This window comes from Ursus americanus, chromosome 33 (genome assembly GCF_024610735.1).
Source record: "Ursus americanus isolate L20-20 chromosome 33, mUrsAme1.1.p, whole genome shotgun sequence".
Lineage (NCBI taxonomy): Eukaryota > Metazoa > Chordata > Mammalia > Carnivora > Ursidae > Ursus > Ursus americanus.
The window spans coordinates 30698978-30711336 of NC_142159.1; the positions used below are offsets into that span (position 1 = coordinate 30698978).

At 47.0% G+C, this 12359-nt stretch overlaps 1 long non-coding RNA gene across 3 annotated transcripts; it reads left to right on the plus strand.

The window, feature by feature from the left end:
• The first annotated feature begins 2012 nt into the window (after positions 1–2012).
• On the plus strand, positions 2013–11668 carry LOC148107258 (uncharacterized). Of its 3 annotated transcripts, none has more exons than XR_015722673.1 (3): positions 2013–5341; positions 6273–7321; positions 9261–11668. It is a non-coding gene; the product is annotated as an uncharacterized LOC148107258 (long non-coding RNA). The 3 variants fall into 3 exon arrangements; XR_015722672.1 differs by having other exon boundaries at positions 2013–2606; positions 3227–7321; XR_015722674.1 differs by having other exon boundaries at positions 2013–2606; positions 7155–7321.
• The last annotated feature ends 691 nt before the right edge of the window (positions 11669–12359 follow it).

Genomic DNA, 12359 nt, shown 5'->3' on the forward strand with positions numbered 1-12359 from the left:
TGTTCAAATATCTCTTCTAGCCCTCTGTTTTTCTCCACCCCCTCGGGGATGCCGATGATTCTAACATTGGATCGTTTCATTGAGTCAGTAATCTCCCGTAGCCAACATTCGTGGACATGGATTTTTTTAAAATCATCTTCTATTTTCATTTTTTCCTCTATTAACCCATCCTCCAATTCACTAACCCTTTCCTCTGCTTTGGTGACCCTGGCCGTAAGAGCCTCTAGTTTTGCCTGCATTTGGCTCATAGAATTTTTAATTTCTGTCAAATTCGCTCTCATTTCTGACCTTAGGGATTCTATATTCTCAGAAGCCTTTTCGTTAATACTTTTTTCAATTCTGCTCATAATTTTGACCATTGTTACTCTGAATTCCATTTCTGATAATTTGGTTACATCCATATCCATTATTTCTGTGGCAGAGGCCACAGACTCACTGTCTTTTCTTTGCTGGGGGGGGCTTCTTTTCTTGTCATTCTGATGAGGAGAGGTTGCGGGGTTGTCCAGAGCCCAAATTATTGACTGGGTCCCAGGCCGTGCCCCTTGTTTTATAGGGATCTTAGAGATGTGGGCTTCTTCTTTAAAGATTTTATTTATTTATTTATCTGAGAGAGGGAGACAGACAGTCAGCAAGAACGGGAGCAGAAGCAGGGGAGTGGGAGAGGAAGAAGCAGGCTCCCAGCGGAGGAGCCCGATGAGGGACTCCTTTCCGGAACGCTGGGATCATGCCCTAAGCCGGAGACAGGCACTCAATGACTGCGCCACCCAGGCGCCCCGGGTTGTGGGCTTCTTGATTTTTCAGCCTGCCTTCTGTGTTCTGGGGGAGGGGCCTGCCGCACCGATACTCAGGCAACCCTGTTTGGGTAGAGTCTCCGTGTCCCCCGCAAGGGGGGATGGGGATGGGCACTCCCTGAGCCGGTATTTCCAGGCTTTTGTTCTCTGGCAGCTTTCCCTGGCGGTTTGCTGTGCCTCTTCTGAGAGTCAGAGCAGCAGCGGCCGAATTTCAGCCTCTGTCACGGAACAGAGGGATTGCGGCCCATTCTCCACTGATGTTCTGGCCACTTTAACTCTGTTACTGTTGGTGCTGCTCAACCCTGCAGCGTCCCGGGATGTGCGCCCCACACCCGGCGTCCCAGCCCTCACTTCCAGGGCCGGTGCGTCTCTGTCCTTTGTGTTTCTAATGACGCCAGCCACCAACCGCCAGCCGCCCCGCGCGCGCTCCCGGATCTCCCGGTCTCAGTCTGGATCCAGTGAGCGCACCGGGATTCCGGTGTTCCGCGAGATGCCTGGTGGCGCGCGCACCCGGCTCACGGTCTCAGTCTGCTGTTTTGCGGGTGCCGTCTGCGAGCCCCGCCCGCTCCCCCGTGCAAGTGGCTACCACTTCCCGGCGCCCGAACGCGGCGGCTCCCTCCCCCTTCCGTTTATCTTCCGATATCTGTGCACAGTTTCATGGCTCCCCGCTTCGTACCTCAATACTCAGCGCTGGAGATGTTCATTTGTAGAGATCCAGATGCGTCTTCCTGCGTCTCAGGCTGGTTCCGTGGTTGTTTAGGCTGGTCTGGTACCTATCCAGCTCGACTCGGAGGACCGGCTGAAAACGGTGTCTCCTACTCCTCCGCCATCTTAACTCCTCCCCCAAATCTGTTTATTTTAAGCCACTGGATTTGGAGCTTGTTTGTTACTACAGCATAACCCAGCTCACTCTGATAGATACCACATCTCTTCCTGAGACTTACTCATTTCCAGCACTGCTTCTCAAACTTTAATGGACACTCTAGTAACTGGAGATACCATTAAAATGTAGATCCTGGTTCAGCAGATCTGGAGTGAGGCCCAAGACACTATATTTCTAACAATCTCCCAATCCCAGGTGATGTGGATGCCGCTGGTTCACACTTCTGGGACTGCAAGAATCTAAAACTTCACTGCACAAGAGGACAGCAAATAGCTATAAATGGCGTTCCCGCACTACCCAGGGAGGAGTCCATACGGTGATTTTTTGCATTCCCGTTGTAACTTAAAGGGAAACTTTCACCATGTCCGGAACGCTTGATGTCTGTGTGATGCTGGAACTAAGCGACCAAACTTCTGCTTTGGAGTCCACAAGAGGGAGAGTGCAAGGCAGTCTCCACGGAGTACAACTAGGGTTGATAGAGGCACGACTCTACAGGTTACGTATCATTCACGATCCATTCAGGATACAGAAACCACAATGTGTGTTTATTTTCTAGTCCGTATCTCTCCGGCCCGTGGTTTTTTTCTTCTCAAAGCCTCTTTCCAAAAAAAATAAATACATTAACAAAAGGAGGTGTGTCTGACGCTGCTAACTCCCAAGTGGAGAGCAGTATTTGGAAGCGTTGGAAAAAACACAAACTGGGCTCAATTCTGACTCCGGGAAGGAAGCGCGACCAGACACACAAAAGCCTCGCCAGAGCGCCTCTCTTTTCTCTCTTATCCTGTGGAATTTGAGGACGCAAATTGCCAACAGTTTTAAATAAATAGGGGTTTTAGAATTTTTGAATGGTTTGAAAATAATCTTTTTTTTTTTTCAGGAAAAAAATGCATTGCTGCCAGGTGTTTTTTAAAGCTCTGTTTAATAAAAACTACGTGAGTATTTAAACACAGGTTTAAACTTTAAATACATAACTTTAATGACGAACTGAGTACAGGAGTCTGAAAGGGAGATCTAAAGTTATTTTTATGTTTAGAAATTGAATTTACTTTTATGAAATAAAAAGAAAACACTTGTAGGGCTGTTTCATGGTAAAGTAGTTTCAGAACTGGTAGGAAGGAAATAAGGTATTTGCTAAAATGAAAGGCATTTTTTATTTCTGAAAACATGCTCTGTAGCTACTGAGATTTGATGTGATTTTGGACCCCTTGAAAACTGGTTTTATCATTTCCATAACCAGTGACCCCTTTCTAATCTTCAAATTAAGTGTTATTTAAGCTATTCAGTTGGCCAATGACCAGATTACTTGCCCAGTCCAGCTTCCACAAGGAGTGGGGAACGGTCTATGGTTTTTTGTTTTTGTTTTTTTTTCACATCTTGCCTGCGGATTTGTACTTTCATTGAGCTCCTTATTTACAAATTTTCAGTAATAAGTGTCTGCACCGTTTTCAGTAGCACGGTTTTGGAGGAGAGTGATTTGAGGCTTTCATATTAATGGGGTATAGAATTTCCTCCCCATGTTAAGGACTGACGAGCTTTCATAAACTACCCCTAGAGGGCGCTCATCGGCCAGCAGCGGGAGCAAGAAGCCCCCAGTCTCTTGCAACAGGACAAGACCAGTGGTCTCCAGGGGCAGAGCACAACAGGCCCATGAAATGGTTGAAATAGACGCCCTTTACAGTTTTTCTGCATTCTCTCACCTAGTGGTCTCTCAGGTATTAACAATAATAGTTTTTAACAGTGGCAGAGTTCAGTTATTTGATCCTTTGTATTGGCGCTTGCAATCTTTACAATTATGAATTGGGAAGTATTAATTGGGAAAATGAAGGCAAATTACATCTAAATATTCTGTTGGTTTTTAGACATTACGTTTCTGGATTTTCTTCATGTTTGGGTTTTACAGAATCGTTTTTGAATCAGTGTGATTTAATGGGAAGTCTACTTAATACGTAGATGACCCTGGGCAAATTTAATAAGATTTTGTTTTCTCATCTGTAAAACGGGCGCCTGGAGCCCATTTCACAAGGGTTCTGTGATACTTAAGTGAGGGTGTTTGTGAAGGAATCTGGCCGATAAGAATTGCTAAAGAATATATTAAGTCAGAATTAAACACTTTAATATTTTAATACTTTTTCTTCTCTTTAGGTATTTTATATTATGTATGTCTTGTTTAATCATTTATGTAAAAAAAACTTCTAAGCAGAAAAAATTTCTCTCTCTGAAAAGTTTTACAGTTTTCTGCTCATTAAGAAGAAAGACATTCTTTTTGAATCTTCTGTGTCCAATGAAATTAAATGTAAGACAGAAAGCAGAAGGTATTTTCTGACATAGGGTGTTTGTAGCTTCGGTTCTAAGGTCAGTAATTTATTGAAGGCTTTTAACATGCACCACTATATACACACCTGTCCAGTGGATCAGCTTCACCAGTTCAAGGAAAAAACTCTACTGTATTAATTGTGATCATTTTAAATATTAAGCACACTCTTTTATTAACAAGAAAGTAAAAGCTTTGGGGGCACCTGGGTGGCTCAGTCATTAAGTGTCTGCCTTCGGCTCAGGTCATGATCCCAGAGTTCTGGGATCAAGCCCCAGGTCGGGCTCCCTGCTCAGCGGGAAGCCTGCTTCTCCCTCTCCCACTCCCCCTGCTTGTGTTTCCTCTCTCACTGCCAAATAAATAAATAAAAATCTTAAAATAAATAAATAAATAAAAGCTTTGTAAATTTTATGTTACTCTTTGCTCCTATTTTGATTTTGGTAGGAAATCAAGTGTTCATCCATAGCTTTTTTTATTTTATTTTAAAGAGTGTAATTAATTTATTTGAGAGAGAGCAAGTGAGAGAGAAAGCACAACGGGGGAAGGGGCAGAGGCAGGGAGAGAAGCAGACTCTCCGCTGAGCCGGGCAGATGTGGGGCTCGATCCAAGGGTCCTGGGATCATGACCCAAGCCAAAGACGGTTGCTTAGCCACCTGAGCCACCCAGGCGCCCCTCATCTGTAGCTATTATGTGCAGGAGAAAGATGCTGTCAGACACCTAGGACTGATCTCAAAATTGACTCTGGAAAAGTTGAGCTCCTTTTATGAGAGTGTAAACTAAACCCACCTCTCTGTTAGGCTTTGATGATTTGATTGATGATTAATTAGGAGATTTATATCTTGCTGAGGGAATAAAACCTAAAGTTGCCAGATCTCAGTGTGCTCACCCTGTGAAGTCACAGTAATGCAGGCGCTCCTTTTCATACTCAAAGATCGGGAGAAGTCATGTCAGTGGCCAGCAGAATGGAACAGGGCCCAGTGGAACCTCTTCCTGGTTTCTGTGTCCCTTCCCGTGAGGTGGTTACACTCTTTAGTTCTGGGAAAAATTCCTTGCTGGGCCAGACAAACCCAGTGTTCCAGGCTGAGCCCAAGCCAAGACCAAGTCAGCTCATGGCCCGTGAAAGTTCTTTGGTGCTGGCCAGAACAGTGGCTTGTTCTTCTCCAAACTTCTCATTTCAAATGACTGACTCTCTCCAGCCTCCCAGCCAGGTACAACCATCCTTGTCCACTGGTGAATCTGACCCCCCCCCCCAATCCTGCATGACTAAAATAAAATAAGAGCTCATTTCTTTGTCTTTCTCATTGCAGTGAGGGCACCCCATAACTCTACAGTATCTGTTCGTGTAAGCCTGGCCATGTGAGTCAGTCCCCCTAGGGACCCCCACATTTATAGCACCAAAAGCCTAGAGCACCTGTGCTGTATTCTCATTTTACATCAAACCACGGGGTTTGAGCTGGTCTCCAACAGCCAAGCACAGTCCTGACCATGTGGTGGACGGGTCAGAGGGAACCAGCCAACTTCTTCTAAGTGACGGCAGCACAGTTTAGACTTTTTCCCAATATGCTGTTCCTGGACTCTTTTGTTCCCCAGATGGAGGGCCACCTCCATTCTATGAAAGTGGAGGTAGAAGTTGTGACGGGTAGGGTGGGATTTGATGAAGTAGGAACTTACCAGTCCTGCTACCAGCCTCTAAGCCAGAGGTCGGCAGACTTTTCTGGAAAGGGACTAATAAAAACGATCTTAATCTTGGCAGGCCATATGGTCCTGTCACAGTTCAGCTTGGTCATTGTATTGTGAAAGCAGCCACGGACAACATGTAAACGAACGGCAGTGTCTGTGTTCCCAGTGAAAGTGTATTTATGCAGATAGGTGGTGGGCGCTGTGGGCTACCATTGGCTGCCCCTGCTCTAGACCATCCCACCCCCGCTGGCTCCACAGAAACATGGCCAATGAAGCACCCTTCTGACTATACGGACCAAGATCCGGGAATAAAAGAGAACAGATATCTGCTTACCTTGCTCAAATCCTCATTAGGGCCAACTGTTGCCCCTGGAAGCTTCTGAAGTCTTAATAGAGGGCAGGACTGTCATATGCAGGCAGCTCTCTCACAGCGGCAGGGGAAGAACGCCACCATCCGGGATGGATTAGGAGCCCACTCCTTGCACATTTGTAGACTAACGCTTTGTCCATTTTGGTGGGCCTGTGGGCAGTGGGCTTCTTCATAGAACAGGCGTTTCCCCATAGACTATTTGCAAGAGTGACATTGTTTTTTTTCCTCCTTCCTTAGCTGCACTGCAAAATGTATGCTCAGTGGAAAATTCTCCAATTAACACTTAATCAAGTGGCCCAACAGACCACTTTTCCTCCCAGCTGGCCTCCAGCTTTGAAGATAATCACTGGCACCCAGACAGGAAGTCCCAGGGCTCAGCCATGGGTTGGGGGATCTCCTGTAAAGCCACAGCAACAGCCCCGTCACCCTATTCTATACCTCCTGATTTGCCTTGGATGTGGCGGTCTTTAGAACACTGGGCCAAATACTGTAAACCATTGAGGGTTTGCCTTCTTGAATGCTCATGTGTGGGTACACGATAAGATCCTTGTTGCGATGTCTTTGCTGAGACCAGCATGCCCCAGCGAAGTTCAGCTTGACCGAAACCCGAGAGCATGTTAGCATTTGCCGTGGGATTGACAAGACAGAGCTGCACTTGGTGGTCTGCTGAATCATTCTACGTGTTGTCATCAAATGGATCCTTCCAGGATTGTTCAGGTGGTTGGAGGGTTGTGTTTGAGAATGGTAATTCCTGCTTCAAATCCTGAATGATAACTCGTATGTGTATACATTTCCTTCTAAGAGGGAAGATCTGCCCTGTAGACGTTACTTCTATACTCTTCATTTTCCTTCTGTCAAACTCTAAATAATGTGGCCTACAAAACTGAAAAAGCAGCAAAAATAAAATTTCTTTTGGTAATGATTTCAATATTACTGTTTCCCCCTTTTTTTGTTGTTTTTGATAAATTGCAGTTTCTGTGCGTGACCACTAATGTAAGACAGTGGTCTTTTCTTCTATATTAAAATAAGAGAACTTGTTTCTTTTCAATCCTTCTACTCACTTAACCCAAATTTGCTCTTTCATGCCTCTCTCATCACATTTCTTTCATCCATTTCTAGAGCTTTCTGATCTAACCTGCTACTCGACTTACCGATCTTCAACATTTGTGATGAAGTGGAGAGGGAAGGTTACCAGCCTACTGCTTCAAGCCCAAACTCCTTTGCTGGCGTCTCGCCCCCAACCTCTTCCTTCCCTTTCTCTGCCTCCACCCCTTGCCTTCAAATAGGTAAAAAAAATAAGTCTCCTGCTCCCACCCCATACTCCTGGCACTGCTCCTCTGAAGCAGCCATGATTAATAGTTTGCTTGGGGTTTTTCAGAAATTCCTCTGTACGTGCAAACATACAGGCCCCTTTCCTTGTTAAAGAAGTGGTATGTGGTGTCCAGTCAACGTTTTGTATTTTGTGCTCCTCATTCACTCCTACCTCTTGAAGATTGTTCTACATCAGCACATGTGGGTTGACCCCAAACCTTTTCATGCCTCATGGGTAGTTTCCAGAGCCTTCCACGCTCAGCTCCACCTTTTCCCAGTAACCATGAATCGTCATTGGTCTCCAGTATCCTCGGATGGTGTCAGGATTGCTTTCTCCCATCCCTCAAGAGGTGTGTCCCTCTCTGCCCTGATGCCACAAGTTTCCTTCCTGTGTGCTTGATGTTTTAATATGGCACATCCTTCAGGGCCCAGCTCATCCTGTGCTTTACTAACATTTCTTGAGATTGTGCTAGTCAGGTTAGCACTTAGTTGTTCCCTTTGTGTCATCTTCTTTCCCTCTGACGGAGCCGAGGGTCCCTCTGGGCAGCCCCTCTGACCTTCCTGTTCCTCCAAAGTGCCTAGCACAGTGCCAAGAACTAACTTCATTGGATTCTTCCTCAAAGGCATGGTCACATCTATCGCTTTCCCTTTCCTATTGTGAGCACTTATAGGGAAGGGGAATTCTGGTCTGCTTTTGAGATTGTTCACATCCCATATTGAGTCATTCTGATGCTCCCCCCAAACAGTAAAGGCCAGGGCTAAGTGGTTTTTTAAAAATTTTTTAAAGACTTTATTTATTTGAGAGAGAGAGCACAAGTGGGAGAAGAGACGGAGAGGGAGAAGTAGATTCCCCGCTGAGGAGGGAGCCCCATGTGGTGTTCCATCCTAGGACCCTAGGATCATGACCTGAGCTGAAGGCAGTCGCTTAGCCGATGAACCACCCAGGCACCCCCAGGGCTGAGTTTTATAGTTTTATGGACCTCTATTTATTGTCATTCTATTTTTTAATGGTTTTTTATTATGTTAGTCACCATACAGTACATCCCCGGTTTCCGATGTAAAGTTCGATGATTCATTAGTTGCGTATAACACCCAGTGCACCATGCTATACGTGCCCTCCTTACTACCCATCACCAGCCTGTCCCATTCCCCCACCCCCTCCCCTCTGAAGCCCTCAGTTTGTTTCTCAGAGTCCATAGTCTCTCATGCTTCATTCCCCCTTCTGATTACCCCCCTTTTTTATCCCTTTCTACCCCTACCGATCTTCCTAGTTCTTATCTTCCATAGATGAGAGAAATCGTACGATAATTGTCTTTCTCTGCTTGACTTATTTCACTTAGCATTATCTCCTCCAGTGCCGTCCATGTTGCAGCAAATGTTGAGAACTCGTTCCTTCTGATAGCTTAGTAATAGTCCATTGTATATATGGACCACAACTTCTGAATCCAGTCATCTGTTGAAGGGCATCTCGGTTCCTTCCATGATTTAGCTATTGTGGACAATGCTGCTATGAACATTGGGGTGCATATGGCCCTTCTCTTTACTACGTCTGTATCTTTGGGGTAAATACCCAGAAGTGCAATGGCTGGGTCATAGGGTAGCTCACTTTTTCACTTTTTAAGGGACCTCCACACTGTTTTCCAGAGTGGCTGTACCAACTTGCATTCCCACCAACAATGTAGGGGGATCCCCTTTCTCCACATCCTCTCCAGCAATTGTTGTTTCTTGCCTTGTCAATTTTTGCCATTCTAACTGGAATAAGGTGGTATCTTAGTGTGGTCTTGATTTGAATTTCCCTGATGGCTAATGATTTTGAACATTTTTTCATGTGTCTGTTAGCCATTTGTATGTCATCGTTGGAGAAGTGTCTGTTCATATCTTCTGCCCATTTTATGATTTGTTGATTTGTTTCAGCCCCAGGGCACGAGTGATGCAGCACCCGCGTGCAGCCCAGAAGCCCTGCTTTGTGCAGCCCGTGAGCAGAAAGGTCTATTTCTCCATGAGAGACAGCTGTAAGACTTACTGGAGCTCCTCCTCCTCCCCTGGAGCCGGAGCTCCCACTCCTCCAGCTCTTTGGCAGACAGCTCCATGGCCAGCTGCGAGTCACTATCAAAACGGCTCCTCTCACTTGAGGCTCCAGGGCACAGGCCTTCTGAGCTGGTGAGCAGGATCTCCTGGATGGCCCTGTGGGGAAAAAGAGGTGGAGAAAAGCAGCCCATTACCAGCAGCATCAGGGCCACAGCAGCACCTGCATTTACCTGTCCCCTGAGAGCACACCATGCAGGGCACTTTATATGCGCCCCACGGCCACGTTGCCATTCAGTCCCCTGTGGCTCTGGAGGTGTGAGTGCCATGTATAGGTGAGAAATCCGAGGCTCAGGGAGGTGAACAAACCCGCTCAGGGAGGTGAACAAACCCGCTCAGGGTCTCCTCCCAGCTCCTCCTCCACTGTCTTCCCATTGATGTGTCCTAGGGCTCAGCCCAGGAAACAGGAGCTCTTTAAGGCCTGGCGTCTGTCTTGTCCACCTCTGGTCGATCAGCACCCTACACAGGACCTGGTCTTCTGCACGTGATGGAGCCCGCGTGAGAGAAGAAACAAACCCCAAATACATCCTGAGAGGCCCCGCTGCTGCTCCCCCCATCCAGGTGGCAGTCGCGCTCCTCTTAGGAAGGTACCTCTTACAACACTGGGTCCACCCTCTGCTGAGGCCAAAGTGCGTGATGTGATCTATTGCTAAGATTTTGTGTGGTTTTGTTTTGTTTTTTGGGGTTTTGTTGTTGTTATTGTTGTTGCTGCTGCTGCTTGAAAATGGCCTCAAAATCCACTTAGGAGAGTCTACAGCCACACAAAGGGAACTGCACTTGAGTGACAGACTGTATAAGCCACTGCAAGTTTCAGAACAGCCGGATTAAATGTTGTGACCAATTGAGAAACACTGGTGTCTGTTATGAGTTGTACTCAGTATGACCACAATACCGCCACTGTCTAGAAAACACACTCCAATCCTTAGATTTCAAATGGTGCTGGGCCCCATGAGAGGCAGGAAACCAGGAGTACAGTAGAGCAGATCACCAGAACTAGAAGCTGGTTCTTTGAAAGAATCAATAAAACTGACAAACCACTGGCAAACTTCTCCAGAAGAATAGAGAAAGGACCCAAATTAATAAAATTATCAATGAAAAAGGAGAGGTCACAACCAACACCAAGGAAATTGGAAGGATTATTAGAAACTTTTACCAACAGCTATATGCCAATAAATTAAGCAATCTGGAAGAGATGGAGGCCTTCCTGGAAACCTATAAACTACCAAGACTGAAACAGGAAAAACTTGATTTCTTAAACAGGCCAATTAATTATGAAGAGATTGAGTCAGTGATAAACAACCTTCCAAATAACAAAACTCCAGGCCCGGATGGTTTTCCTGGGGAATTCTACCAAACATTCAAAGAAGAAATAATACCTATTCTCCTAAAGCTATTACAAAAAATAGAAACAGAAGGTCAGCTACCAAACTCATTCTATGAGGCCAATATTACCTTGATCCCCAAACCAGGCAAAGACCCCATCAAAAAGGAGAATTACAGACCGATTTCCCTAATGAATATGGATGCCAAAATCCTCAACAAGATCCTGGCTAATAGGATCCAAAAGTACATTAAACGGATTATCCATCCAACATAATAAAAAAATATTATAAAAAAATAAGTGTTCTGTAAGTGTTCAAGCAGCTGCTGCCTCTAGAGAGGGGGCTTCGACGGCCACAGAGCAGGGAGGGTAGAGGTGTACTTCTCATCCTTTACGCGGGAGGATGCATTACCACTCCTCAGGAATGCCAGTTCCCTCCTGGTTCTGGTGAGGACACAGGACCAGAGACTGGCTCGGGGGGTTGCTGGGGAAGCAAGCCGGCAAACCAACATTCTGGCCTTGGCCTCCCTTCCCTGTGGATGCCCTTCTCTGCCTGTGGAGCCTGTTTCTGCCAGGATAGAAGGGACCAGATTCTGATGCAGATGACAAGAAAACATCACGCCTTTATCGCCCCCACCCCCCAGCAGACCCACATGGACACACACAAAGGCGCTTGGCTGTCTTCCCTGGGAACCCTGCCTGGGGAGCCTTCCTGCTCTCCCACATCTTCTCAGGGGCACGCACCCATCCCTGGAGGAGAGGCATCATTTACTGGAGGGACTTAATTCAAAGAGGCTCTGAACAGGATAGAGGGTCAACCCCGGCCAGAGTGGTCTTGGTTTCAGACTCTGAGGGAGGGAGGCTGACTTCTGGGGGTGCAGGGACAGCTGCATGTTCTGGGCAATGGTGGGGCTCAGCTCTGCTCTTTGGAGGGCCAAGGTCAGTTTGGCTCTGCCGTGGCCATGCCCTACACGCTGGAAACTCAGTCCTGCACCATCCGTCTTGTCCCGCGGGCCTCCTCAGACACCCCTTCCCTACCCCTGCTCCCACTGAACCCAAAAGGCATACTGAGTTGGCCCTTGCATGGCTGCCCACTGTAAGATCCTGAGACGGTATATCCAATGTTTGGCAAGAGTCACTGAGTGGAATGACTGAGGCTGTTCTCCCCACCCCATACCCACTGACTGTCTGAGACTTGGCCTCTTGGTCACCTGCTCTGTGAGTCTCCTCTGCACCTGCCAGGGCACCCAGCACCGGGGACATGGCGGTATCAGCACACCTGCAGCCCCCCATCCTGCCTTCTGGGGAGCCCTCTACTGCATGTTCTCTGGCCTCCTGTTGGTCTGTCTGAAGTCCATGGTAGACCCTTACCCAGCTTTCCAGATCACACTGGATTGATGGCCTCTCAGTATCCCAACCACCATAACAAGAAAATGTTTATCAGCAAACCACCCACACATGGAAAGCCCCCCCGCCGCCCCACCCCAGCCCAGGGCCCCCCAAGCCCCGGAGTCTGTGCAGCTCAGTGGCTCTGTGGTTCTGGGGGCGGTACCATGCAAACACAAGGCAGTCAACTGTGAAGAGAAACTGCAAATCTCAAAGGAGGA